The sequence below is a fragment of the Serinus canaria genome, chromosome 20 (genome assembly GCF_022539315.1).
Source record: "Serinus canaria isolate serCan28SL12 chromosome 20, serCan2020, whole genome shotgun sequence".
NCBI classification, from domain to species: domain Eukaryota; kingdom Metazoa; phylum Chordata; class Aves; order Passeriformes; family Fringillidae; genus Serinus; species Serinus canaria.
This window is the reverse complement of record NC_066333.1, coordinates 10,380,349-10,407,033: the sequence shown is the minus strand read 5'-3', so window position 1 is coordinate 10,407,033 and position 26,685 is coordinate 10,380,349. Positions and strand designations below refer to the sequence as shown.

Sequence of the window (26,685 nt, the reverse complement as noted above, 5' to 3'; positions counted from 1 at the left end):
TGTTAAAGGAAAATAAAATATTAAAAAAAAAACAACTGTACACTACTCCAAACACTGAGCAGGGATGGTTTTTACTATCTGCAGTAACTATTTTGGGTACATTTATCTCCAGGTCATGGCAATAGCTTTTCAAAACCTTCTTGTTCATTCAGATGCTGGCTGGGAGTAAACAAGGCATTGCCTGGTACAGGAATGACTTTAGCCATTGAGATTCCTGTGAAACATTCCCACAGACAGACATCCACTAGTCTGAGATTCCCCAAATAGAGTGGGTTCAGTCTGGGTTTGTCTCTTCCAGCCAGACAATCATCCAAGTGTAGCCAGCAGGTAACTCAGGCTGAGCCTGGCTTTCTGTACCAGGAAACTTCCCCTGGCAGTGGAGTCCAGCAGCTTTCAATCCTTCATCCACCCCTGGAATACAGCAAATGTTCTAAATTACCACGGCCAGTGTAATTATTTCCCTCACTGCATATCACTGTGATGTTCTGCAAAGCTGCCTCTGCTTCTCTGAGCAGGGCTGGAGGAACATCTGCTGCAGTGTGAGGCTGAGGGATCCCACACCACACCAGTGATGGATGAGTTTACCTGGGCACATTGTCACTGGTGTGTGTGTGTACTGACAGAATAGAGAGAATGAGGGAAAGTGACATCCAAATGGCTTGACTGCATCCTGAGAGCTCCTGTTCCCATTTTCCTCAGTCAGATTAGCCTTCCTTGAGGAGCAGAGAGGAGTAATGCAGAATTGCTACAAGCACCTCACCTTCTGACATGCACAATCCAGCATCAGCCCTGTTTGCTATTTGTATCTATTACAGGAGTTCTTTAAAATGAGAGGGATTCTGCTTTCCATGTTCTTGTCACTGCTTTTTCCAGAGAAGAACTAAAATAAGGTTGTTAGACTCTGCAGAGCCATGAGTATCTTGCTTTTCAAGATGAACTTCCCTTATCACTGCATCAGAACATGCAGAAAAATGCCTCCACAGCTGAACTCACAGGAGGAGAACCAGAGTGAGGGATTAGGAATTATTTTGCCAGCAAGGCTCATCCATTTCTATGAATTTGGACCACAAGTGCTTGTATTTAGCTTCCAGACTTGCAGATTCCCCAAGTGACTGGGATGATGAAGGACTGGAACAGACTTCCAGGGTTAAGTGGCTTCTCCACTTCTCACAGCATTCAAGCAGTGATTGGGAGTCCTTGTGGAACATGTCTTCAAGGCAGTCATAAACTACCAGAGTCTTAGCAGGGATAAGCAGGTAAAATACTTCAGCATGCTCTGTCAGACAGTGTTTTACCTGTCCCTTCCAGCCTTGGCCCTAATGTGTTTCTGCCCCTCTGCCACTGAGGAGCAGTTTGTCCCCTTGCTGTCACACAACAGGCTCTGCCCTCACTGTCTGCCTGGCAGCCACGTGCCATCCCAGGGATTTGTGGAACACAAAGTCACTCTGAGGGATGAAATCCACTCTGTGCACATCATTTCTGGTGAATGCTACGCTATCCCTGATACCTTGTAATTTTTCAGGGCCATGTAACGAAAATGTAAATACTGAAGCTTTATGTATTAATATGCCTGAAATCATTACTTAAAGATAAAACTGGTTAAATTATTCAGTTATAAAATTATCCCATTTCCACAGCAGCATATCCTGTCAAAGGAAGAGCTGATTAGCCATAAGCTGAATTTAGCCAGCAGATTTATGCTGGATTCTGGTTTATGTTTCTGCATTGTACATAGGACTGATTTGAGTTTGCTCCATCATTCCAGTGCATTTCATTTTCTCATTACAGACAAGAATGACCTTTCTCAGCAAATTATGGTGAGGAGCACTACCCCTCATCAGTGCAGAAGAATCATTTTATTAACCCTGTTTAGTGCTTCGCAAGTGTGTTATGCACTCAGTGGAGGGCCACTTGCAGTAATTTGAGATACCAGAAGTTAGCAGAGAGGAAGGGCTCAAATCTGCTCTGAGCACTGTTGGTCCAGCACTGCTCAAGAGATCCCTCATAGCCTTTCTTGCAGGGTGGGAAAGATGTGAGCAAATCCTTGTCACAGGAATCACACCATTTGTTTTAATTAAGAAGGGAACAATGCCAGTGGTTCTGAAGCCTTGTCACAATTCCCAGAAGGAATATGTCTCCCCATTTGAGCTCCTCAAATGGCAGTCCCTGTGTGTCTCTCTGGTGGGTGTTTCTGCAGTGATCTGTACCTTTTGCTCTTCTGCATGATTGCTGCAACTCTCTAAACAAGAAGCTGGCAATCAGTTTTAGAGCTCCTGTGTATGGAAAGGGTTTTTGATTACTTTTCCTTTAAAAAAGCCTGATAGCTAGATAGACTAGAAAAACTGATAGAGAAGGGCTCTGAGCCATGGCCTTGGAAGAAAATAACATGAGTAGGAAAAAAAGAAAAAAAAAATGGATATGATAGGAGACACTTTTAAAGAATAAAAGAGCTTTCCAAAGAAAGAGGCTGGTAAATAGCTTGAAACCTGTGGGAGTCCTATGAGCAGACAGCAAAACAGCCATGGTATTTATCTCTCAAAAAGATACACCAGGAGGATATCAGGACACAAGTGTAACAGGGTGTACAAACTGAGACTGTGTTGGCACAGTTTGGCTGGAGTTTGTGTGAGCTCAGCCTGGCTGTGTGATCTGCTTGCACTCATCTTGGCCCTGGCCTGTCCTAAGGCCTTCATTCCCCATCAGAGAGGATCACACAGAGCAGTAGGGCTGGTTTTATTGGTCTGCTGTGTAGGTTTTCTGCCCTGGTCCCAGGGCACTGTGTGTCCTTCCTGAAGATGTGCACAGGAGGATGCTCCAGCCTCAGAACTGGGCTGTGGATGGAAACTACAGCCAGTTTACATCTCCCATGGAGCTGATTCCACCAAGAGTGAGTCCTGCCCTTTGGCTGAAAGGAGGAACTTCCTCCACTCATACAGTGCCTATGACTCTCTTTAGTGCCTGCCAGAGTAGCTCCCAGTTTGGTTTTTAAATTCTTCCTGGCTTAGGCTCTCTCTCTACACCTGGCTTGCTTTCAGTATTGCCAGCATTTAGATGCTGGAGCCTCTGGAGGAGGCTGTACTGACTCACATGTGGAACTGTAATGGCTTTTTATTCCTATTTGGGTGAGCTGTTGAAGAGATATTACCAAATTGAAAAGCTGCATGATTTGGGCTTGAACTATTCAGATAAAACAAAGCTTTGAGTTTAATTGGATCCAATTATAGAGTCCAAGCAAGAATACTGACACCCCACCTAATCAGTTTCCTCCTTTTAAATATGGAAATCTTCAGAGCCTCTCCTATAAGAAAATTCCACATATACTAGTAGTCTATAGATCCTTTTCTTTCTTCACACACATTTTAATATGTTCAGAGAGTTCTGGTACAGTCTGGTTGCACTTGTTTCAAGTTCCTCATGAAATCCCACCTCTGACTACAGTGGGTTGGTTTATACATTATTCAGTAGTAAAATCCCAGCTGAATAGGGAGGAGGAAAAAAAAAGTTAAGTATTGGAGTGGAAAGCTCACCAGGTCCTTAGCATAATCTCTCTGGTTCAGACCTGCATTTCTTTTTCTATTTGAGCTTGTCTTACAGTGGAGAAGAGTGTATCATTCCAATTTCAGATAGAAGACTACCTGCTCAGCTCAGGCAGATTTAAAGTTTTTCTTTTGGTACATCACATACTTTCCAAAAGCCCCTTCCCCTCTCTAAAGGGATTATTGTCTAAATCTGCACCAGGTCAAGTGAAATAATTAAACACAAGCTGGCTCCACTAATTAACTTATCCACAGACCATTGTCTGTTATTAGCATTTTAAAGAGAGGCTTTGTTAACTCCTTCTTCCTAGACCTAGTACTACTTTTTTTAATAGCAGAATTCATTCCTGTGAGCATCTTTGGCTCCATTTCTTGCTTAAATATTGTCTTCAACACGTTTGCCAGAGCATGAGTGAGTTTGTGGGCTGTTTCACCCTGCATCAGTTACTTTTCTTAACTGGGCATAAGAAGAAGGCAGCTTGAATGCAAAGGACTGTGACTGTCAGAAAACCAAATACAGTCTCTTTTATTCTGAAATATTCTTAAAATAGGAAGTTCTCAGTGTAAACAGCAGAGAGGCTGTTACATGCTCTGTAAAGTATTATTTAAATTGTGGTGTATCTGGAGTTTTTATAGTACATCTCATCTGGAACAGTGTCAAGATCGTGGTGTTTGTATTTGCAGAGGATGTAATACTTCCAAAAATACAGAAATGTGTGCACAGGGACCAAAATGTGGGTGTTTGCTGTTCTGCATCACGGATCCTGTCTGTTTCCTTGAGTTCTGTACTAATTAGTACCCAGAAAGGTGGCAGAAGGTGGCTCTTTGAAGGGGAGGACTGTTCTTGTTAGACACTTGTGAGCATGGCTGGGCTGGCTATAAATAATCACAGCATCAGGTACTGAGGTTTGGGCTGTTCTGCATTCACTGCAGGCTGAGAGAGGACTCATGGATAAGGCCAGCATGCAGGCAGGATGGATCTGTGTCTTATTCTTCCCAGACCTGCACATTAAAGCATCTAGGAGCCTGTAGTAGCAGAGCAGAAGCACTGAGGCAGTTTGTTCTTTTGTCATGGTAACCTCACCATTTTTCTTCTCATTTTTAGGCTAAATATTTTCTTTTCATTGTTGTTCTGTTATTCCAGTTTTCTGAAAACTTCTGAGGACTTTGTGTAAGAAATCCTCATTAAATAGAGTTCATGTCAGTACAGTTATGTTTTATTCAAGCTATTCATTTTTTGCACTTAAAATGCTTTCTGTTCTAAATGCCTTTCCAGGAAAATAAATGTGGCTTTCAGTTAAAGTAAACAGGTCACATACTCAGTGACCTTAAATCTGATGGCTCAAATTGAGAAGAGGAACTAATTGCATAAAAATGCAGTGACTCATATTATCCAGATGTTCAATAAGTTGGTCTTTCCAACTTACTTATACATGCCTGAAAATTAAATAGATTGTAGTTTTCTATTCATACCAACATGGAATTCACCTCAGCTTATAGGGGAGGATTTTGTTTTAATGGTTTAAGGTTTGGGGAGATGCCCAAGGAGGGGTGAACTGACCAGACTGATTGCAGCTCTCTGAGGATGGGAATCAGAGTCTGTAAGTCAACAACAAATGACTCTTGTAGAGGTGGGAAGCTTTTCTGCCAGGTATTTGCTATCCTAAAGGGAGGGTTTGATGCCACCCAAGCAGGAACATGCCAAATAAAATGCCTGCTTAGGAATCACAGTGATCACCTTCTGCAGGTGAGTTTCAGAGAGGTCAGAACAGCATCCTTGTCTCCTGAGCTCAGGGCCAGCCCTGTGGTTTGCTTTCAGCAGAGTGGGGCTGGCCCAGCCCCAGAGATTGCTGTGATCAAAACACCCTACCCTGTACTGGGTGTGTTTTGCTCACAGGGGAGCCTGTGCTGATGTGAAGTGGTAGATGAGAGGATACTCCACGCATTACTCATTCTGGAAGTGGTTTGTTGTGGAGATGTGTATGTTTCTGCAATTATTTTAGCCATTAAACTTCAGCCCTGAAAATGCTTTCATCTTGGCTGATTCCATCTTTTTGTGGCCATGGCAATGGAGAGGAGTGTGATGGGAAATGCATTACTAGGTTTGTAAATTATCTGCAGTTCCCTCCCCCCCCCCATATGTTTGATATCAGAAGATGATGTTTGACAGAGAAGATAATGAACAGTATTTGCTGGTAAATCAGCAGCTAGATGTGGTTTGAAAGAAAGCATATTTGGGCATAAAGAGACAATCTGGAAGGTTACCAGTGCTGTGCACTCTCAGAAAATCTGCTCCACAGATGAGCAGCACAGCAGCTTCCACCAGTGAGTGCTGGAGAGGAGCTGGGTGGCCTCGTGATTCAGGGTATCAGCTCTTGACAAAGCAATTGAGCAAACTTCCCTAGAAAAACAGCCTGCAGGGTGACCTTCAGGGCTTCAGAGGGTTCTTAGGGTAGGTAGCCCACCCTCAGCTCCTTTGGCCATGGCCACATCCCTGAGAACCCCTAAGTAAAAAGCAGGAGAATCTCTCAGATCTACCCATCAGATTATAAACTAAAGCATAGCAATCATTTATGCAGATGATCCTGATTAAGCAGGAAGCGCCCCACAACATTTTCCCCACCCCCAGATTAGGAGAAAATAATGATTTTTTAGAATTGTAATTACCAGTCAGAAAATAAAATCTGGAGAGATTTAGCATTTTTGTTTTAATAGCTGCAAAAATGTCGCATTGATATTGGTCTTTTAAAATGATATTTGACATTTCGAAAGATCAATTTTTGTCAAAGTTAGCTCAGACCATTAAAACCATTTTTAAAAGGACTCTTTTGCAATGTAAAAATAAATTCCAAGTGAGGGAGAGCTTTCAAGTGCCCATCCTTGGGAGCAGTTTCACTCTTAGCATCTTGTGATGAAAAATCATTTTGTCATAATATTCTCCACCAGTTTTCATCCTCAGGCCCCTTCAACTCTCTGTATGGTCTCTGCCACTACTGTCATCCAACCATATCAAAATGTGTATTTAGGGATGTTCTTCTGAAAACTAATTCCAGTGTTTGCCATAAGAGCTGCTCGTGTAACTCGGAGTGACCATTGCCTGCAGTATCAGCATCTTCAAAGGCTGACTGACACATTTGAGAAATGGGTTTTGTGCTACTCTGCTGACCCCAGACTCTGTGCCAGGGCAGTTCACAGAGGGGCACAGTCCTTTCCACACAAGTTCCATGGGGACTAAGGAAAGCTAAATTACAGACTTCATATCCAGATGTGCAGGGGAGCATTCATGGAAAATGCATCAAAAACATCTTGCAAAAACTCATTTAAAGTTACATAAATTATTGTTTGCATTTTCACATGCAGTTATTTTCAAGTCTAACCAGCTGTATCTGATTGAAGTGGCCCTAAATAAATAGATGGTTACATAAACACAACATTTGTTTGGGGATTTTTTCCCAATAAGGTCTGGGCCCTGTTTGCTTTGCAGTGTTGCACAGACTGTGAGAAGGAGGTGTCTGAATTTCAATGGGACATTTTGACACAGAAAATCCCATTCTTAGTATGTTTGGAGTTTCTAAGTCATATGGTGACAGATACCTTAAAAGAAGACACAGTAAATAATATGGCACGTATTTTGCAGAGAAATTGGAATGCAAGCAGAGAGTCCAAAGAGGTGATCACATTTCATTTCACGTTTTTCACCCCATTTCAGTGCATCAAGCCAGTGTCTGGTGCATGCTGATGCACTGAGGAGGCGTTCTGCTGCCAGGCTCCCCAGCAGCATCTTGGGTTGCTGTTTGTTGGGAAGGGCTGGTGTTTGCAGTTCCAGGAGAGCCCCTTGTCACCATCCACGGTGATAACGCCTCGCTCCCTCCATCCCTATTTTCATCTCACAGATCAATTGCCTGATAAAGGGTGACCTTGGGCCAGGCCTTGGTTACTTGGACTGGCCCAGGTCCAGTCCATGGAGTGCAGAACTCCTTAAAGCACCACTGAAATTCTTTCCAGCAGGTCCCAAGGTTCTGTAAATGAGGAAATAAACCAAGTGACTCAAGGCGCAGAGATGCTCGTCTGTGCTGTCTCTGTTCCAAACCAGAATAAAACATGAAAGAATAATCTGAAAGATGTGACAGTTTTTATTGAAGAAATAATCAGAGAGTCACTTATCAGAATCAGGAAACCTGCTTTATCCTTTGTTGCATTATAAATAAGAATTATATTTGTTCTTGGGGAACAAGCCTGAAGTACACTGCAAGACGTTATTATGAGTGATGCCTGGGGAGGAACTGAATAAATACTGCCTGTCTGCCCCATTAGGTGGTTTTGTTTCTTACATTTCTCTGATTCCTCTACCAGGAACGAGTTGTTTTATCATTTCAGAGGTGTACTCAGAGGTGAGCTGTGATTGGTTTGCTTCTGGGGGCCTGAATTCCAAGCTGACAGAAGGGAGGATGCCAGGCAAGGAGAGTGGTGGTGGGGAGGAGGCAGGGGCTGGGGTCTCTAGGTGTGCCCTAGTGCTCACTGTCCAGGTGGGCTCTCCTGCTGCAGGGAGAGCACTGCTGGCCAGGGCAGTCCGTGGTGGTGTGGAGGAAACAAGAAGGAACAGGAAGATAAGAGGGAGAAACAGAAACAGAAGGAAGAGACATTTGTAGGGATAGAAGGTTAAGGAGGGAAGAAGAGAGGAGTTTACTTTTTCCACTGTTGTAAACTCTTGCAAAGGCTGTTAGCTCTGGATTTGAAGGGTTATAGAGAATGCCATCCTAGTTGGAGCAACACACATAGTGCAGCATCCTCTCGTGATCCAGGCATCTGTCAGAGCTGCAGGCACGAGCTCTTGGAGCTGCGTGTGCCGGTTCTGTCTCGCGCGAGGTGATTAGATGTAAAATTACACAGTATCATCCCAACTTGGAACATAAAACCACTTCCATGCTCTGTCTTGACTGTTCATAATGTTTCTTGGCAGAAGTTGTTGCAGACACCAGCTTTCAATCCTTCCAAATTAAATGTCAGTTGATGGCAGCGCCGTCGTCAGCGGGAGCGTCCTGCTCGTCCCACTTCCCCCAGCTCTGCACCTCCTCAGCTGGCTGATGAGCAGCTCAGCTGGGAGCAGTTTCGAAGGAGATCTTTGACTTTCTTTGGCTTCCCAGAGGAATTCATAATTATTTCCTCCTTTATCATGGAGTGCAGCTGGAGTCTTCAGCTCCATTAGAACTGCCCTGGTAATTTCACAGTGTGAAATTTACAGCAAACTGGGGACATTAACGTTAAATAAATTTATGCAACAGCAACCCTCACCCAAGTCATTAAAAGTGTGTGCAGTTTTTAATGGATGCTTCAGCATGGCATTTGATAAGTTTGTTCATTTCTTTTCCCAGTCTGTTAATTATACATACACACACACACACACACACACATTCTTCTGCCAGAGGTTTTGGTGGAAGCTGGCTGTGACCACGGATGTCACCTCCTTTAAACATGGCTCTAATCCCAACCTGAGTGGAGTGAGGAGAGGCTGTCCCCAAGAGTGGATCTGGGGGGGAGGAAGTGTGACAGCGTGGGTCTGTGTGCAGCTCCAATAATCCACTTGAGCTATGCAGTGATTCTGAACCACATCTATTTGAGAAGACAGGACATCATAAAGGCTGCTAATATGGTGGAAAATTGCATTAAGCTGAGACAAGACAAAGTTGATTATGTGCACAAGTAGTGCAGATGTGCCTGGCCCTGGTCCTTTATGCATATTGATTGATCTTAAATACAGCAGAGCAGGGGATGGGATGGGGTTTCTATGGTTATTGATTTTGTTTCAGCTCCTTGGGCTGTCATCAGAGACTTTCAGATCTGAGTGCCTTGACCCATACAAGCCCTGATAAGAAGCTTGATAAGGAAGCAGGCACAGGGCTGATGTCCTGGCCAGAGAAAACCTGCTGGCTGTCCTTTGAGAAGCAGATATTTAGGAACAGCTCTGCTTCCCAGCTCCATGGAGCTGGGGTGTGGAATTCTCTGGGAGGCTGCAGTTGGGCTCTGGGGCTGCCTTGCTGGATGTTCCAGCGTGGGCTGTGAGGTGCAGCCTGGAGAGCTCACAGGGTCAGTTTGCTGCGTGATCTGCTTCTCCTCAGTTTGCTGAAGGAGGAGACTTGGTTTCCTAATTGTTTAATTTTGGCTTCTATAAACCTGCTGGAGCAGAACTGTTGTTTTTTCACCTCTCCCACGTTCCAAGCAGTGAAGCTAGAAACAGGAGGTTTTCATCCTTTTCTTTGGTTGTTGTCTCATTCCTCAGGAGTCTTTATTAAGACAGTTTTCTTTAGTCCTGCTCTGCCTGGAGCCACTGACCTCTGCCACCAGGCAGCCTGGCTTCCAAGGGCTCTGTGACTCTGCTGGCATGAGCCATTTAATGGTTTCCAACTGAAAAAGGTTTAGATTAGATATTAGGAATAAAATCTTTACTGTGAGGGTGCTGAGGTCCTGGCACGGGGTGCCCAGAGAAGCTGTGACTTCTATCCCTGGAAGTGTCCAAGGCCAGGTTGGACAGGGCTTGGAGCAGCCTGGGATAGGGGAAGGTGTCCCTGCCCAGGGCAGGAGATGAGCTTTAGGGTCTCTTCCAAACCCTTCCAATGATTCCATGATTCTCTGATCGCTGGCATGGAGCTTGAAACATGATGTGGGAGTCAGATAAGATGCTGGTTTTGTAATAAAACATTTAGTAGTAGAGATAATTAAGCATCTAGCAGTCAAGAAAAAGGATTTGTGGATGTTTGTCCTGGGAATTCCCTAATACCCCAGGCCTGAGGGTTTTTATATGTATGGGCAACTCCACCTGTCTTGGCTGCAGCCTGAGCTCTGTGCAGGTGAGTCTGCTGACACAGGTGAGCTTCCATGATTGTGCTTCTCTTCTGAAAGAGGAACTTGTGAGCATGCTGAATTGAGTGCATATAACTTACCTTGATTTATATTTGAGCTGAGGTGAAAGAACTCCATCTGTGATTATGGCCATCAAAGACAATATATTGAAATCCAGTTTTCTAATGTACACGTCATTTATCAAATCTCTGCCCAATAATGCCAACATTTGCTGCACAGAAACACAAGGTGATGGATTACCTGCATCCCACCAGCTTTCTGAAGGCCAAGGAAGATAAACACAGCATTCTTGTAGAAATGCCAAGTTCAGGCTGGGGAGAGAGACTGAAATCAAAAACCCCAGGGCAGTTAGGAAAATTCATAAACAGGATAGGAGTTTCAGGGACCTTACAGTCCTCAAAGGAAACAAGTTTCTTGGTTTCTTGCTGTCACCAAGAGCAGAAGTGACCCACCTGCTGCAGGCAGAACGTGTCACCTTTTGCAGAATTTGGCCTGGCTTAGTGCCTGCTCTTGGGATGCTGATGATCTTAAAAAAGCACATTTCCTACATCTAAAGCAGCAGCAGTCTGGACTTGGATCCATAATAGCCAGTTTTTGCCTGGAATCTGAAAAGGGAAAAAAAAACCAAAAAGCTTTGAAATATGAATTTCAAATTAAAACCAGGAAAAAATACATAGCAGAAAACACTTTTATTTCTTGCTGAGCTTCTATTCAGTTCCTGCTTCCTGTGTTGACAGTGTAAGTTATACTTGGGCAGGAAAAAAAGGAAGCCCACAAACATAATTGCAGCCATGTCTAATTAGGCAGAGCTATGTAAATTTAGCGTTTCTACATGATTATAAATGTCAGGAGAGCCTTAGATAAGACATGAGAGTTTTGAGTATCTCTTGTGTACCTAGTCTAAAATGTCCTTATTGCTAATCCTATTCATCTGGAGTTGCTTCCTAATTAGAATATTTATGGGCTAATAAGGAGGTGAACAAGACACTCCAGTTCAGTTCCAAAGGTGAGAGCAGGGATTCATTAGACTCGGCGTCTCTGTTTTGATTGCTGTACAATGTAATTAACATTGTGCTAGACAATCACTTTAGATTTACCTTAACAACAAATGTTTAAGAAGATTCCTGTTGTTCTCTCTTTGTGCCCTGGCCTGCTGAAACCAGAAGCAGGGATGTCAGCAGCTTTGAGAGATTTGGGGGTTCCAGGATGGTTTTTTTTTTTTGCTTGTTGTATTTTCTGAGCTGTTTTGACCTCAGTCTGTCAGTTACTGATGTTTCTGAGTTTTGGCTATGCCAGCTAAAAGTGAATCTGGTTTGCATATTTTATGAATTCATGTTTTATAAATTTTATATCACTAGGACCTGCTTTATAGGAAATGCTTACTTTGATATTTTGGTGGGTTTTTTCAGCATTTTCACTCGCATGTCTATAACCAGTGACCTGATATAAAACAGAATTTTTAAAGTCAGATATAATTCAGCTGGTTTTAGCTTATACTACCATGAAAGCACTGGGAGTGCCTGACATTCAGTGCCTGACTCTCTAATTTTTCTTCTGGAAGGTTCTTCCCCACCAGGAGCCCCACTGAGCCCAGGCACAGGAAAAATGAGGAAAAATGCCTCCTGCATCCAGGCTGAGAACCAGGCAATCCTGAGTTCTACCCACGGGGTTGTAGACCTTACTGATCCACCCCTGTGTGAGGATTTGGGTGCTTCCTTAGTGGGATCATCCCTCCTCTCCCCCATTGAGGGAGGATCCAGGCTTTCCCCACCCATCCAGCCCAAGAGCTTGCAGTAGTCACCTTCCAGATTTCCTCCTGCTGCCTCCTCTGCCTTTTGCAAGATGCTTCTTCAGTCTGCTGCCAAAGCTCCTGTTGTGAAGGGCCCCTCAGGGCTGCAGAAGGGGAGATGCTCTTTTCCTGAGCCCACGGGGGAGCTGGGAGGGTTACAGCCCCAAACCCCTGTGGCATTGCTGCTCAGGCCAGGGAACACGGGGGCAGCTCCTGATGGATTTTGGAAAGGACAAGGCACAGAGTTTCTGTTCTTCCTCCCACATCTCTCTTTACTTTAAGCCCCACTTCTGTCTGCAGACCACATCTGAGTTCTGCAAAGCAATGGCCATATTTGATACAAATGCCAAATTTTATCTGCAGTTGTCCCCTAAATTGTCCCCTTATTTTTGCCAGTTCTGTGGCCAGTCCCAAGCTCAACTCCTTTCCAAGGGTGAGCTGATCAAAGCAAAACATGGGGAGCTTGATCTCTTCTCCTTCCTTTCCATACTGATCTGGTTCTCTGAGAAAACAACGTTCTGTGGCTTTAAAGGGGTGATCAGGAAAGTTGTTAAGATGGCAAGTCACGTTACTTCAAGTCTTCTCTGTATAAATTACAGTGAGGTACGGTGATCTCATAAATAATGATAAATATAGCAACATTCTACTGCTGATGGAAATCATTATCAGCCATTATCAACTTTAATTAATATATTCACATTATTCAAATCCAGGTAGAAAATGTTCTTTGGCATCTAGTCTAGAGGAATATAGATTGGGGCTTTTGTGCAGCTTGAAAAGCAGCTGGTAACAGGGAAGCAGCTCTGGGGAAATACTTTGTTTAGGCTTAGGGTCCAGCACATTGGCTGTCCCATAAATGTCCCCCAGTTTCCATGCTTATGTGCAAGGGCTGGTAGAAATCATGTTTTCCAGGGTTATTTCTTTCCTTGGAGCACTGCTCCTGCACCAGAAGAGCTTTTTGTTGTTTGTGGCATCTCAGTTGTCTCCGTAGCAACCAGGGTAATGCTGGGGAATACACAATTGAAGATGCTGGAGATGAGGACTGGTAGCAAATGTTCTTTAACATGAAAAACGAGTGAAAAACAAACAGAAAATATGGGCTACATAAACCTCTGCTAGCTCTAAATGGAATGCTTCTTGAAAATTTCCATTAGGACTTAACAGCTCTTTAAATAAATAGCCACTGTGTCCCCTTCCATCTGAGGGTTTCCATCTGGTGATTGTCTTTGTTTGCTTTTTCTCCCATTTTGTGAAAATCCCGAGGCCCAGTCCTGCAGCACACCCAGCCCCTGGGTACAGGGCTGATCATTCCCTTCCCTTTGGGAAAGGAGCTGAAAAACAACATCAGACAAATGTACCCCACCTGCCACTGCAGGAGCTAACCCATCAAACCCTCCATCCACACCTCCTGCTGCCCCTGGAGTGTGGCCAGAGCTCTGTTTGCAGCTTTCCAGGAGAGAGAGGAGGGTTTGTTAGAGCAGGAATTCCCTCTTTCTCCAGGGCTGTGCTCAGCCAAGGGCAGAGGGCTCTGCTCCATGCACACAGGAGAGCAGGTGGGAAAACTTCCTCAAGAGATGCTCCTGCATCCATCTCATCCCTCTGTGCCTGCCCCTGCCCTCTCAGCAAGCCAGGAGCCCACATCATGGCATCTCTCCACAGCCAGTACAGAATCTCTGGGATCACCCCTGTCCCTCAGATATCCAGACCAGAGAAGGTGCCAGCCTAGGATGGTATTTTCTGTTCCAGACAGAGCAGTGAGAGTGGGGTCTCTGTGGGGTGTGCTGTGTTTTCCATGGGAAGGCTCCCATCAGTGATTCCCTGGGCTAATGGCTTCGTTAGAGACCTTAATGACTCAGAGCAAGGACCTGTACAGCTGGTGTGAGGTAGCACTTTGTTTCTGCTGTCAGATAATACATCTCTAAATCTGCACTGTTCTTACATTTCCTATGAGAAAAAAGAAATGAAAAATCCATACAGCTCCCATTAACCAAGAGAGAGAGGTAAACACTGCTGTTAGTGGGGTGAGATAAAACCTTTTCACTCTGGGACACAAATGTGAGTTCAACTTATGATAAAATTAAATACATTTCATGATCTCACCTTACTCCCCACTGGGAGTCAACCCATCTCACAAAATTCTTGACACACCATTTTCACAGCCTCCAGCTCCTTCTGAGAGACACCAGAGTCCTAAATCCCTTTGCATTCTGCCTGAAGAGGATGGTCCCACCAGCTCCACATGGAGCCTGGTCATGCAGCCCTGCTTCTTCCTTGCAGTGAAGAGCCTCAGCTTCTGGTTCTTCTCCTTTCCAGCATGGTTTTGTCTGAGAAGTGGAGGAAATACAGCAAGACACACCCAACATTTACTTAGTGTGAGTTCACACACCTGAACCCAGGGTGAGCGGCTCCATGGGAGCTCAACACTGCTGCAGGTGTAGAAAAATACTAATTTGCTTTTCCAAAAGTACAGGCCTCACCAGTATTTTGGAGAATATTAAACTTAGAACCTCATCAGCTCCTCCTAAATCTGCTGCAGGGCTAAGATGTTCAACTGGATTCTGAAGAAAATAGGAATGCATTTCTGGGGATGTTTCCCTTGCATTGTACAGGCAGCTGAGATTTTGCAGCATGGACCACAGATGAGATGGTTTCATTTGAATTCCACTCAAAACCAAAGCAAAAATAGTTTGTTTTGAGGGAATTCTTTATCCACAGTGTCTGTTTTCCTTTGTAATTGCCAGAGATTATCAGTACTGGGATAAGGACTGTTGTTTGCAATTAACATAGCCTGAAAGAATTCCAGCTCACACATGGTACCCTTCAGAGGGATAAGACACCCCAGGTTCATGGCAGGTGATGGGTGACATGAAGCCATCCTGTGGAGGGACTAAAGCACTCTGAATCCACACACCAGCTTGTCTCACAACAATTTTTTCTCTACCTGTATCCTCAGTCTGCTGTTACATTTTTGGACTGGTTCTGTCACTGATGAATTGCTGCCCAGAACTCACAGCCAGTTTATTTACATGTTATTTACATACAAAAAGTTTATTTTCTGAATAATTCTGCTCAGGGAACTGATGTAACTCAGCAAAAGGACTGTCTTGCACATAGAAATGGGTCTGAGCTGGGGGTGGGGGGAAAAGAAGTAATGTTGTGAGGGTGGATTTAATCAATACAGTTTTACTTCTACGCATAAAGAAGGCTTAAAATTGCATTCAGCATCTCCAACTGAACTCTGCAAACCAGTGAATCCCTCTGAAAAAAGAGCCTTAATTCCTCTGCCTGTTCCCCATTTGAGGAACAGGAATAATTCTCAGCTTGCAGAAGTTTAATGAGTATGAATTTGTCAATATTTATGCCTACAAAGAAAATAAAATATGCTGGCATTATTTATAGCATTTCAGTAAGCTCGTCAGAGCAGCATCATATATGATCAGGTCATGGGTTAACAAGGATTAATTATCTTGGCAGAATTGTGCTTTGCAATTTTTCATTTCAGTCTGTTACTTCTGAGTATTTGATAATGTAGCCTACTAAATTCAGGGTCATTTTGCTTCTTGTAGGAAATTCAGCACTTCCCTACATAAATGTTTTTTAAGAGGAAATGTAGCCAGAACTGGGGAGAGCTGAAGTGCTGAAATTCCCTCTTGCAGCTAATAGCCAAGAAACTGCTACATTCCTCCAATTTTGTAACTGCAAGAATTGCATTTCAACACATAAAGGGGGCTGGCAAGTTCCTCTTTCATACCTCGTGGCAATGTGAAGTTAATTCCATGTTACAGGAACCTGGGAGGTTGTCAGGGGGGGTCTCTGCAGTGCCAATTCCTTTATAAAATTTCCCCTGCTCCGATGGAACCTGTCTCTGGTCACCCAAAGGCCTTTGACACTTGCACAGATCCTGCACATCCCTTAGTTGATAAAAAAAGCATAGAAATTAAATGCTGTTTGATTAAGGCCCTGATCTGGGAAAATTAAATTTTGCCTTCAATTATTGCAGTGGCTTCTGGCTGCTGCTCCATCCTCTTGTCATACACAGTCACCAGAAAGGGCCCAAGGAACCCTTCCAAAGGTCTCCCTGTACAGCTGGGACAATTTAGGATTATCAAAAATCCTTCTTGGTCTACTCCCTCCTCTTTCAAGTTAACAAACAGGGCATTTAATTTCACACTCCATATATCAGTCTGCTTTTTCTGGAGCTCTGCTGTGCCCAGACCCTCTCCTGTCACTGACATGGAGCAGTGCTCTCTTTGGAGTCTCACCTGGCTGTACAGACTCTGCTAAGGCACATCTGATTAAGGCTGACAGGCTCAGTATGGGAAGGAAAACGTCCCTGCTCATCACAGCAGCTCTCACAGTGGCACTCTGCCAGCCTGGCGTCTCAATCATTTCGTTTATCAGCAGTTTCTCCCTTTATCACGAAGTCATTTGTTCCTGTTCCTCACTTGCCCGGTTTTATCTCATGTCTGAAGCCCTCTGAGCAGGCAGGACAGTGGGTTGTACTCTCCAAAGCAGAGCAGGCTCCCTTTGAAAAGCATCTGCCAAACCTCTGAGTCACCAGAGGCTGGGGTTCACACCTCACTGTGCTGCTTCCCTGCTGGGTCTTTGGTTATAAGGGAGCCCAAAACTAAGATTGCCCAAATGCCCTGCAGCCACTTCCTGTGGCAAAGCCCTGATGGGTCAGTGGAGCAGTCAGCATTTTCCTGGGATCTCATTCCCCAGATGAGAACTCTGTGTCTCATTCCCCAGATGAGAACTCTGTGTCTCATTCCCCAGATGCTGCAGCCCAGCAGTGAGTGCTGACAGCCATCAGGAAGCTCCATGGGAAGAAGCCCTGTACTGTTAAGACTGCTCTCTGAAAATAGTTCTTCATTTTGGTGGCCTTTCTTTAGTAAGAGTACACATTATTACCCATTTGTGACTTCTCTCAAATCCATTAATACAAAGTTTAATAAAAAATCCTTTTTTTCTATTTGTCTGATACAACTAGGTACAAACACCAGGATCAGTAGCTTGTAAAAAAAGCTGAGATGCCTCCTTCAGAAAAGTGTAGCACTTTCTCCTCCATTAATCCTAGACAGACCTTGCTCAGTGAATTATTTGTACCATTGAAGTAATTGTAGCTGTGTAGCATTTGATAAGTTATCCCAAACTTTATTACTGTATTTAGCTCTGGACCTAAGTGTTTTTTTTCCATCAGATTCAGTCTGAATTGTAGCCTTCTTCACCAAGACATAGTACAAGTCAAGTATTGAATCAACTGCACGTCTTTATTTCCTGTGTGTTACATCTTTAACATTATTGATATATACAAAATTAGAAAGGTCAAATATTGCTCATGTTCAAATGACTTTGTTTCTTGCAATGGGTCAGAATTTCCAGACAGAAAAAAAAATCCTTCATTCACAGGCTAAGCTTTCAGTTCATTTTCCCACAGCACTGGAGATCTTTTTCATTTCACCTATTTTCATGTAGCCCTTTTCCAAGGCAGGGAAACAAAGCCTTTGCAGGCAGAGCTGGTTTTGACAAAAGCCCCCTTTTACTATTTCCAGCTTCACAACCAAGCTGAATTTCTTTTCCAGAAGTTGTCAATCACATTCTCCCTCAGCAGATCCCCACAACATGACCCTGCCCACGGTGGGTGAAACAGCTCTTAAGAGAAATACAATAGGGAGCATCTCACATTAATCTCTCCTCTCTGTTATTTGACTGTTTTCCACTAACCTTTCCTTCTGCCAAATTTAATTAAATCAGCTGCTTTTGTGGCTCTAACCTGGTCCTTCTCTGTTTGGACATTCCCTTCAATTCATAAGGCACATATGATATGCAGCCAGCAGGGATTTGCCAAGCTATTTTCTTAAAATAATTCTCAGCAATGAATAAAGAATGACACCAAATGAGTTTATTTCATCCAGACCATAAGGAGTCAACACAGTACAGATGCCCCAGACTTGTGTTGTGCTTCTGACTGCCAGTAATTTTAAAATCCAGGATTTTAGTGTTGTTCATACCACATGTATACATATAGGATTAGACAAAATGGTTTGAATATATTACATTGATTTTATTTTTTTTTTTAGTTGCTGCACTGATAGATTTTTAAAAAACCTCATGTTCCACAAAATAAAAAGGTCTGGCTACATCAGTGGTGTCATGAGTGTGGAATTTCAAGCTTTCTGCAGAAATGAGACCAAGTATAAGTAATGAGCAATATTATGAATATTTATTCACCTACACTGATCCTCCTGATGATCTTTTTCAAGCTTCCAGCCTGACAGAGCTTAAAGAAGAAGGCAGTTTTACCTGAATGGTGAAAGGTTTTTCTTCCTCTTTCTAATCAAGCGTGATATACCAGACAACAAATCAGGCTGATAAAAACAGAAGCCAGACTTACAAGAAAAACAGCTGTAGCAGCTAAATGGCTTAAAGCAGAGAAAGTAGGAAAACAGCATGTGGGGCTAATGCTGGGTGGTTTTCAGGTTTCAGAATACATTAAGGCATTCTCCCTGTTTATTAAATTGCTCTGGCAGCATTTGACAGCAAAGGTTTTGTGGATTAGAAGAGTGCAATGGACATAACTAGGATATTTTTTTATCCTAAAGCCTGGCCTTTGGGTAATCACCAAGAAGTTACACGCTGCAGGAGGAATTTGCTTTCCACAAGTCCAAAGAAGGTTGGTTTTTTACCTAAAAAAATAAATGTTTCGGAGATTGTTGTTTACTTTCCTTTCTCTGCCTTGAGATTTTGAGTTTTTTCTGTCTCAGCACTCCCTGCTTTTGTCAGTAAGTGGCAGAAACCACCTGGAAGCAGCATCAATTTACTGCTGGCATATTTACCAAAGGGCACCTCTCTGCAGCACCAGGTGCTTGTGTGACCACCCAGACTTTGAACTGTTGCTCGTCTCTCCCTGCTCAAGAAAAGCCAAATGCAATTTCATGGTTTTACAGAAATTGCCTCAGCCAAAAGTTAGAAGGCATATTGTTCCTGAGGTCTCCTTTTGAGTGCTCTTTGTGAGATGACCTGGAATCTGTGGGGCATAAAGGCTGGAAGGTGTTGGTGGGAGTTGGGCTGGAGCTGGTTCCTGTTCTGGGAGATGCAGTTGGACACCAGCTCTGTCCTGGGCAGAGGGAAGGGCTGGAGATGGGAGCTCTGCAGCCTCCCTCATCCCAGTGGCTGAGTGCTCCAGCCAACAAATGGATTTCTCTTCTCATGGTGTCACTGTTAGATAAAAAAGAGTTTTAATTTCATTTCGACGTGTTATTTTCAATTTCTTTGATGCACGGAAAAATTAAATGACCTGTTAAAGGTCACTTGGGGAGGGTTTGGGAAAATGCTAAAGAAATCCTGATCTTCCAAGCTGCAGCCTGCAGCCTTAATCACACCCCTCCTCTGTTTTGGCATGGTGGCTGCAGTCAGAATCTAAATACATTATCCAAGATATTCATCACATCTCTTTTTTTTTTAAGTGAAATTTGTCAGTAGCTCATGCCAGCTCACTGCCATCCCTTTGTATGACTGTCAGAAGCAGGTAATTCAGTTTTTTTATTTCTCCCCTGCCTCCTTGTGGACTTACATCTGATCTGGAGTTTGGATCACTGAAAGGAGAGATGCCCATTCCTAGTGATGCTGGGATTCTAATGTTGGTATAAATGAGATAACCATGAGAAGCTCATTAACTGACATTTAGTCTGTTTAGTCATTTAGTCTTTCTAAACAGAAAAGTTGATACTATCCAAGGACAGAGATGCTGTAACAATGGGGTTTCTGACAATAATTTTGATAATAATTCTGATAATAGTTCTGAAGTCAGCTCAAAGCCCCTGAGTCACTTCATTCAAGTTTTGAGAAATGCCTGTGCTCAAATATCAGAGAAGAAATGTTGTGGCCTCTGTTGCCCACCCTCTGCAAGTGGAGATGTACCAGTACAGAACAGGTATGGGGTTAATAACAAGCCCTGCTGTGCTGTTACCCTTGGACACAGCACACTTCTGAACTGCTGCTGGCACCAGAGCTGGCCAGCTGGGGTCAGAGCCTGCCAAACCCTCTGCAAGGTGTGCTTGGGTCACTTCACTCTTTTGGTGGGTGTATTTTCCTGGATGCTCCTTTCTTTGGGCAGAAGTTGCTGCATTGAAATTCCACATTTTTCACTGCAGCTTGGGTGTTTTTTCAAAACTTGATAGCCCAGGCTTAGTGTCTAATTCCTTAGGGGTAAAACTCCAAAAATAAAAAGAAATATCTACCTCAGATGAATGTGGTGGCAGCATATTGTACTTAAAGCACCTCTGTTCCAGTTTAATGCAGCCCTTCCTATGCACAGTATTGCTGGCACCAGGCATTGTTAAGAGAATCATTGAAATGATCCATCAGGATCCCCAGTCTGTCTTACCATTTCCAGTTATTTGTCTGCTGTGGGATAGTTTTGTTTCTTTTTTCCTTTTTTTTTTTCTCCTGGTTTAGTCTCAGGGCTGTTTAATGCTTGGAGTTTCTATTTCTGAGCTTCCCTGTGTATCCCTGAGAGCTGGCAGACCACTCCTGGAGCTGAGCTGAGCTCCTGGAGCAGCTCAGCAGCATCCTGGCACTCACCATGAGATGAGGTGCATGAGCAATTCTGTTTGGTTCACAGACCTTCTGTCTGGGAGGCTCCAGGGAGATGTGGCCAGGATGCTGGAAGGCTTTTTGGGGTCTGCTCTGTACCCAGTGCAGGAACAGTTTCCACTTCAGCACTTCCCCTGCCTGGATGGCACAAGAAAAGGCAGCTGTGGGCAGCAGCCACTGAACTGTTTGGTCTCACGCTACTAAAAGGGCAAACAGAGTAGGCTCCTGAAAGGCTTCCTGGCATTCTTTGATGTTGTAACCTCTGTGTGATAAAAAGATCATATTCACTTTCTTTCAGTTAACTTTTAAAGCACTTCCTCCTGCTTTCATAGGAAAGCTCAGCTTGCTAGTGCTGGATGTTGTACCCACCACCAGAGGCTGTTTGGCTTTCAGAAGCTGCCGCACAAAAGAGGAGAGAGCTGCTAAAAGCTGGAGCAGGTCCCATTTACACTTAGGTGGGAGATTCAACACCCACCCTGGGAGAAGCTGGAAAAGTTAATGGTGTGTCTGGTGGTTCCCAATGGGTTAAAAGGTGTAAATTGTAACACATTAATTTTCTATCATAAAGTGCAGTAGCTTAAGAGAGAATAAGATGAGTTGTATAATGTGTGAGATCCCCCAGGTTATGGGTCTTAGGTGCTGAGAGGGAGAGTGTTAAGAAGTAGTTTAATTGCTGGTTGTTAATCAGGCTGCCAGGAAAAAGCCATTAAAGGAGGGTGTCAGTACAGCTCCAGTGCCAAGTGGAAATCCTGAGCTGGGCTGTGGACCTTCAGACAAAATGGTTTTTGGAGGGGGGTGGAACAGCTCCTCCAGTCTGGAGGTGGGGATGGAACTCCTGTGGGTGCTGGGACTGAGGCTCTTCTTGGCACAGAGGAGTTCAGTGGTGTTTGGGTGGTGGCAGGTTTGCTCAGAGGGTCACAGGACCACGCAGGGTCTGACCAGCACATCACAGGCCAGGTGTCACGTCAACACCTCTGCTGGCAAGAGAGGACAGAGCCAGACCAGCACCAGCCCTGCCTGGGGCTCTGCCAGCACAGGCAGCTCAGAAAATCAAATACTCCAGAGGCTTGGGAAAGGGGAACACCTTGCCATGCTGGAGGAAAAGCCAATGTAGCCCCAGCCAAATGGAGAGAACAACCCTGGCTGTTTGCTTCACTGTCTGGCTGTGCAGCACTGAGCAAGTGCCCCAGTTTGGTTTAAAAACAGCATTTCCTCCCTTGTTCTGTGCCTGTCTTAGCAGAAACCTCAGGTAGGAGCTGGTCCTGTACAGAGAGGCAGTGATGGAGCAAAACTGCATCTTTTTGGGATGCATTGGGATTTCCAGGCCCAGGGTCTGATGTCTGCTGAGGACTCTGCAGCCACAGTGTGATGCTGTGCTGGAGGTGAGAAATGAAAAATCAAGGTTTATCAAAGTCTCTGCTCAGCTCTGGCACAGGGGGGAGGCTCTCCCAGCACCACCATGGCTGGGGGAGCTGCAGGAGTGCTGGGTGTCCTGAGAAAGCTGCCTTCTTCCCAGAGCTTCCAGGACAGGGCTTTCTGCTGGAAATCTCTTTTTATTTAACCAAGGCTAAGTAGGGAGTATTAAGGGATAGATGCTTTAAAAGCTTTTCCTGTGAGCTTTGTACAAATGGTGGCTATTGAGGTTTTTTGGGAAAAGTACTTTTGCTTGAATCAAGTGAATGTTTGGGGGAGTTTGTTTATTTGTTTGCAAATTGCCTTTCCTGGTTCTGGTGCAGTATTTATTAATGATGTGTTTGCCATCTCTGACACCCAAAAACATGAACATCAAGTCTTCAGTAGCATGCAAAAAAAATAGATTTAGAAAACAAATCACAAGAACATCTCGTATTAATCTCATTGGTGTTGCAAAATTAAGGGGAGATGAAAAAACATAGATAGAAAGGAGATGTGAGGATAACCAGGGGAAGAAATAGAATTTAGATTTTCTATCTCCTTCACCAGTGGATTCCTGCTAATACATCTTACATCCTGGTAACCTTATTTGCTTTACCAGACGTGATGCTAAAATTAGCTAGTCATACATTTCTCAGGAAGTAGTAATTAATTGGACAATATTTGTACAGGGCTTTGAAAATGTAGTTCCTAATTTCGCAAACCCTTTGTCCATAATGCAGATTAATTTAATCACATAATTACTGCATTTCTGGACTTTGGTATACACAGTTCCCCAGCTCATGTGTGATGTATAATAATTGCCTGTGCAAACTGGCAAGAGCCACATTTCTCAAACACCGTGCGTGCACATTTGAAAATTGGGATCACAGGTAGCACTCCATTACTAGGACTTAATTTCAGAATACTTTGTTCTTTTCTGCTCTGTCTCTGAATACGATTTACTCTTGTTTATACCCTGTCTCAGCAAGACTCTGCTCGGCTCAGCCAGGGATTTCAGCCGGTGCTCTCTGTGCCAGCCTCTGTCTGGATGGGGAGAGCCACTTGCAATGGCTGTAATTTTGTCTGGGGCACCTGGTCCTTTGTGTGTGCCAGTGGAATGGGCTGGTTCAGTGATAACCATCGGTGTTAAGCCTTTTCACACGAACATTCTCTGCTATTTGGACTGAAAGGGTTTTTTTCTGTTTCTTTTTACAAAGTTGTTTGTACACAGAGAATGCTGAGAGATCTGCCTTCTGCTTTAGCTCAATTTGTCATAATTTCTACCTAGACCAAGAGGAATAAGCCCTAATTTAATATATTCTTTTTGAACGTTTTTGCTCCCCAGACCCTGTATTAGATTGCACCAGCATCTCACTCCTTTATTGGTAAAGGACCTACTAATTTCCAGCCTAAATTTATTCATGGCCAGTTTATACCCATTTGTTCTTGTGTCAACATTGTCCTTTAGTTTAAATTGCTTCTTTGCCTTCCTAGTGTTTATCCTCCTGATGTTATTTATAGACAGCAATCATGTCTGCTATCAGCCTTCATTTTGCTAGACTAAACAAGGCAGGCTCTTCCAGGCTCTTCTCAGTGATGGGCTCTTCAGTGCCAGCACCTGGATCCAGGGGGCTCAGCAGTGAGCACGGGGGCCTGGCTTGTGCCCAGCATCCCCAGGAGCCCTGGCTGCTTGGCACAGGGATCAGCATTGCCAGATGTGCCCTGCTCAGAGCTGCACACAGGGTGTTTGCCTCCTTGCTTGGCACATGGGGACAGCCCTCCTTCCTCATGTCCAGTAGAACAGCTTCCAGGAAAGTGTTATTGTATTGGTGCCTTGCTGCATTTTCCTGTATTTTGTGCTATTAGATCCCATTTTTCTATTATGCAGTTGCCATTATTCCAAGCTGCCATCCTTCCTGCACAAGGCACCTGTTTAACCAAGCCCTTGACTAATTTCCCATTAGCCAGCTTAACAAATTCCTTCAACTAATTCCCATCTTCTGGAATTTAGCTGATGTATTTCTTTGGGACACTGTGTCAGATGACTGACAGAAGAGCAGACAGATTAGATCTGCCACAGTTCCTTTAATTATTCCTTCCTTCATAATATTTTCCTTAAAAAGTCCTTCTTAGTTTTTAGGTCAGACTAAAAGCTCTGCAGAGTTTTTTTTTCCTTGGCTGGCATAAAACCAGCACATTTGTTTTGCTGTAGCATGAAGATCTGTTAGATTTGTTAGAAACACTTGCCAAAGGACCTCCCAGAGGCTTCAGTGGGGCTGGGTTTTAGTCTGGACCCCCTTGGGCCACAGGCTCATTTCCTGAGTTCCCCAGCATCACCATCAGAGCAAATGTCCAGCAAATGTTAGGACTGTTTTGGTTTACCTGTATACTGTAGTTTCTGCCCTGTGCTATTTAAAATGTCATTTTTGCAAAGAAAGAGAATAGGAGAATTATTCTGTATGATCAAAATACCATCAAGAAAATGTCTCTCATGCTTGGGGGCATGAGGCTGCCTCTTTTTTTTAATAGTTGTAACAATAATAATACTATTAGGACAACAAACTGAGACGCCCCTGGAGATGATGTGACAAATTGGAAGGACATGCTGAAATTGAAATTGATTGAATAGTTCAATAAAATCAGCTTAATGCACAAAAGCAAAAAGATTAGCTAGAGAAAAACAAAAAATCAGTAATTTGTTATCTGCTGGGGCCAATCTCACTAGAGATTGAATTAGTTATAAACTAAAACTGGGCACTTGAGAGGAGCACCCTTATATGCCCACAGTGCTGGAGCCTTTGGGGTGGAGCTGGGTGTGGATGGCAACCTGAAGGTTTGGCAGATCAGATCTCAGACTGTTTCCATTTGGTGGACTTGGCAATGTTGGCTTCATGGCTGGACTTGATTTTAAAGGTCTATTCTAACCTAGATATTTCTATGATTTTGTGTGTCTGAGTTCTACACAACTTCCCACACCATTCTCCGTGTCAAACCCACTTTTGTTCTGAGCACAATAGTTTTGTGTTCAGCTGATGGAAATCAGTGCAGGTTTGGGGATGTCTCTGGGGTTCCCCCAGCAGCTCACTTCTGATCTGTCCCAGTGTCTGTCCTGAGATCCAGCTCCTCTCCAGCGTGTGCATTCCCAACATGGTCCTGCCTGATCATTCCATCCCTTTGGAATTCCCACATTTTCTCACCAGGCTTGCACTGCCTGCACTTGCTGCACAAATTCTGTGTTCCTTTGCCATCCTTCCTCCTTTCCATCCTTCTACACCAGCTCCTTGTGGCTGGTTCATTTGCACACTCTAATAAATTCTGGCCATTTTCCTTCTCTTTTTTTGTGTGTTGTATGATCTGATCAATGTCTTTCTTTTAAACTTCTTTAATTCAATGCTCTGAATTTGTGTGGGGGTTTTTTATGAACATTACAGAGCTCAGTGAACAGTGCTTTGTTAAAGAAAACAACTCTCTTTTAAACCTGGGGCCTGTGAGTCCACACACACAGATGTGTTTTTGTAATTTATGTGAAATCTGATTGCTGCTACTTTTTAAAGTGTCCTCCCCACTTCAATGATTTAAACCTAATGTTATTTAAACCAAAGTATTTGGTCTGTTAGGAAATACTTCCATCAGCTTCCCAGGTAGTCTCTAACAGAGAATAAGGAAGGAAAAGCTAGAAATGAAATAGAAATTACGTTCACTAATAAGGAAATTTCAGCCTTGTGCAGTGCTTTACAAATGGAGTAATGAACAGAACCTTCTTGCATGAGGCAAAACAAGGGCTAACAATAGTTTCTCCCTCATGTTTTATTATACAGGATAGGAAGAGATGATGAAAGTGCATTTCCATAATATATCCCAGTTGCAAGGTGCTGATGGATCCCTAAGTGTGATGTCTTGTCAGTTTAGCAGGTCAATTAAAAGCCCTGGAATCAAGATAAAGCTAAAATGCAGATCTCTTATTCTGGCAACTCACAAGAATTAAAGAACTGAGCCACTTACAGCACTTCAAGGATGTTTATATGGGAATAAAGAGACCTCATGGACCTAATTCTTGCCCTTTGAAACTTCAGAGGACATCTGACATTTTACACACTCTTGTAGCATTGGCACCTTGAAGGAGCAGCCCTGGTACCTGAGCTGTGCTCTGGGGGTAGTTGGTCTTTCCTTGCACCAAAGTCCCTCCACCTGACTTCACAAAAAAGCTTTTCCTGCATAAAATTCTGCCTCCACTTGGTTTACACCCCTTGGGGCTCTCTGGTGTGCCACCTGCAGCCTGAAGGAGCAGGGTTGTGTTGAGCTTTTGCCTGGATCCTTCCCTGGTTCTCCTGCTTCCCTTTGCCCACTTTCCAGGAGGGGAGCTTTGCTTCCCCATCTGCCTGTAAAGTGCTCTGTGAGCATGACAGTAATCAATAGGAAATTCTGCAAGTCTAAATGAAAATTTATTGTTGAGGCCAGTTGTAAAGATCTGGAGAGTTCTCTTGATGCAGGCAGATATTCCTAAGTAAAGAG

The 26,685-nt window shown here is 43.8% G+C and overlaps 1 protein-coding gene across 1 annotated transcript in view; it reads left to right on the top strand.

Annotated features, from left to right (window-relative positions):
- The window catches only part of CDH4 (cadherin 4), a 410,770-nt gene that overhangs the window by 344,635 nt on the left and 39,450 nt on the right, over window positions 1-26,685 (top strand). The window lies entirely within an intron of this gene.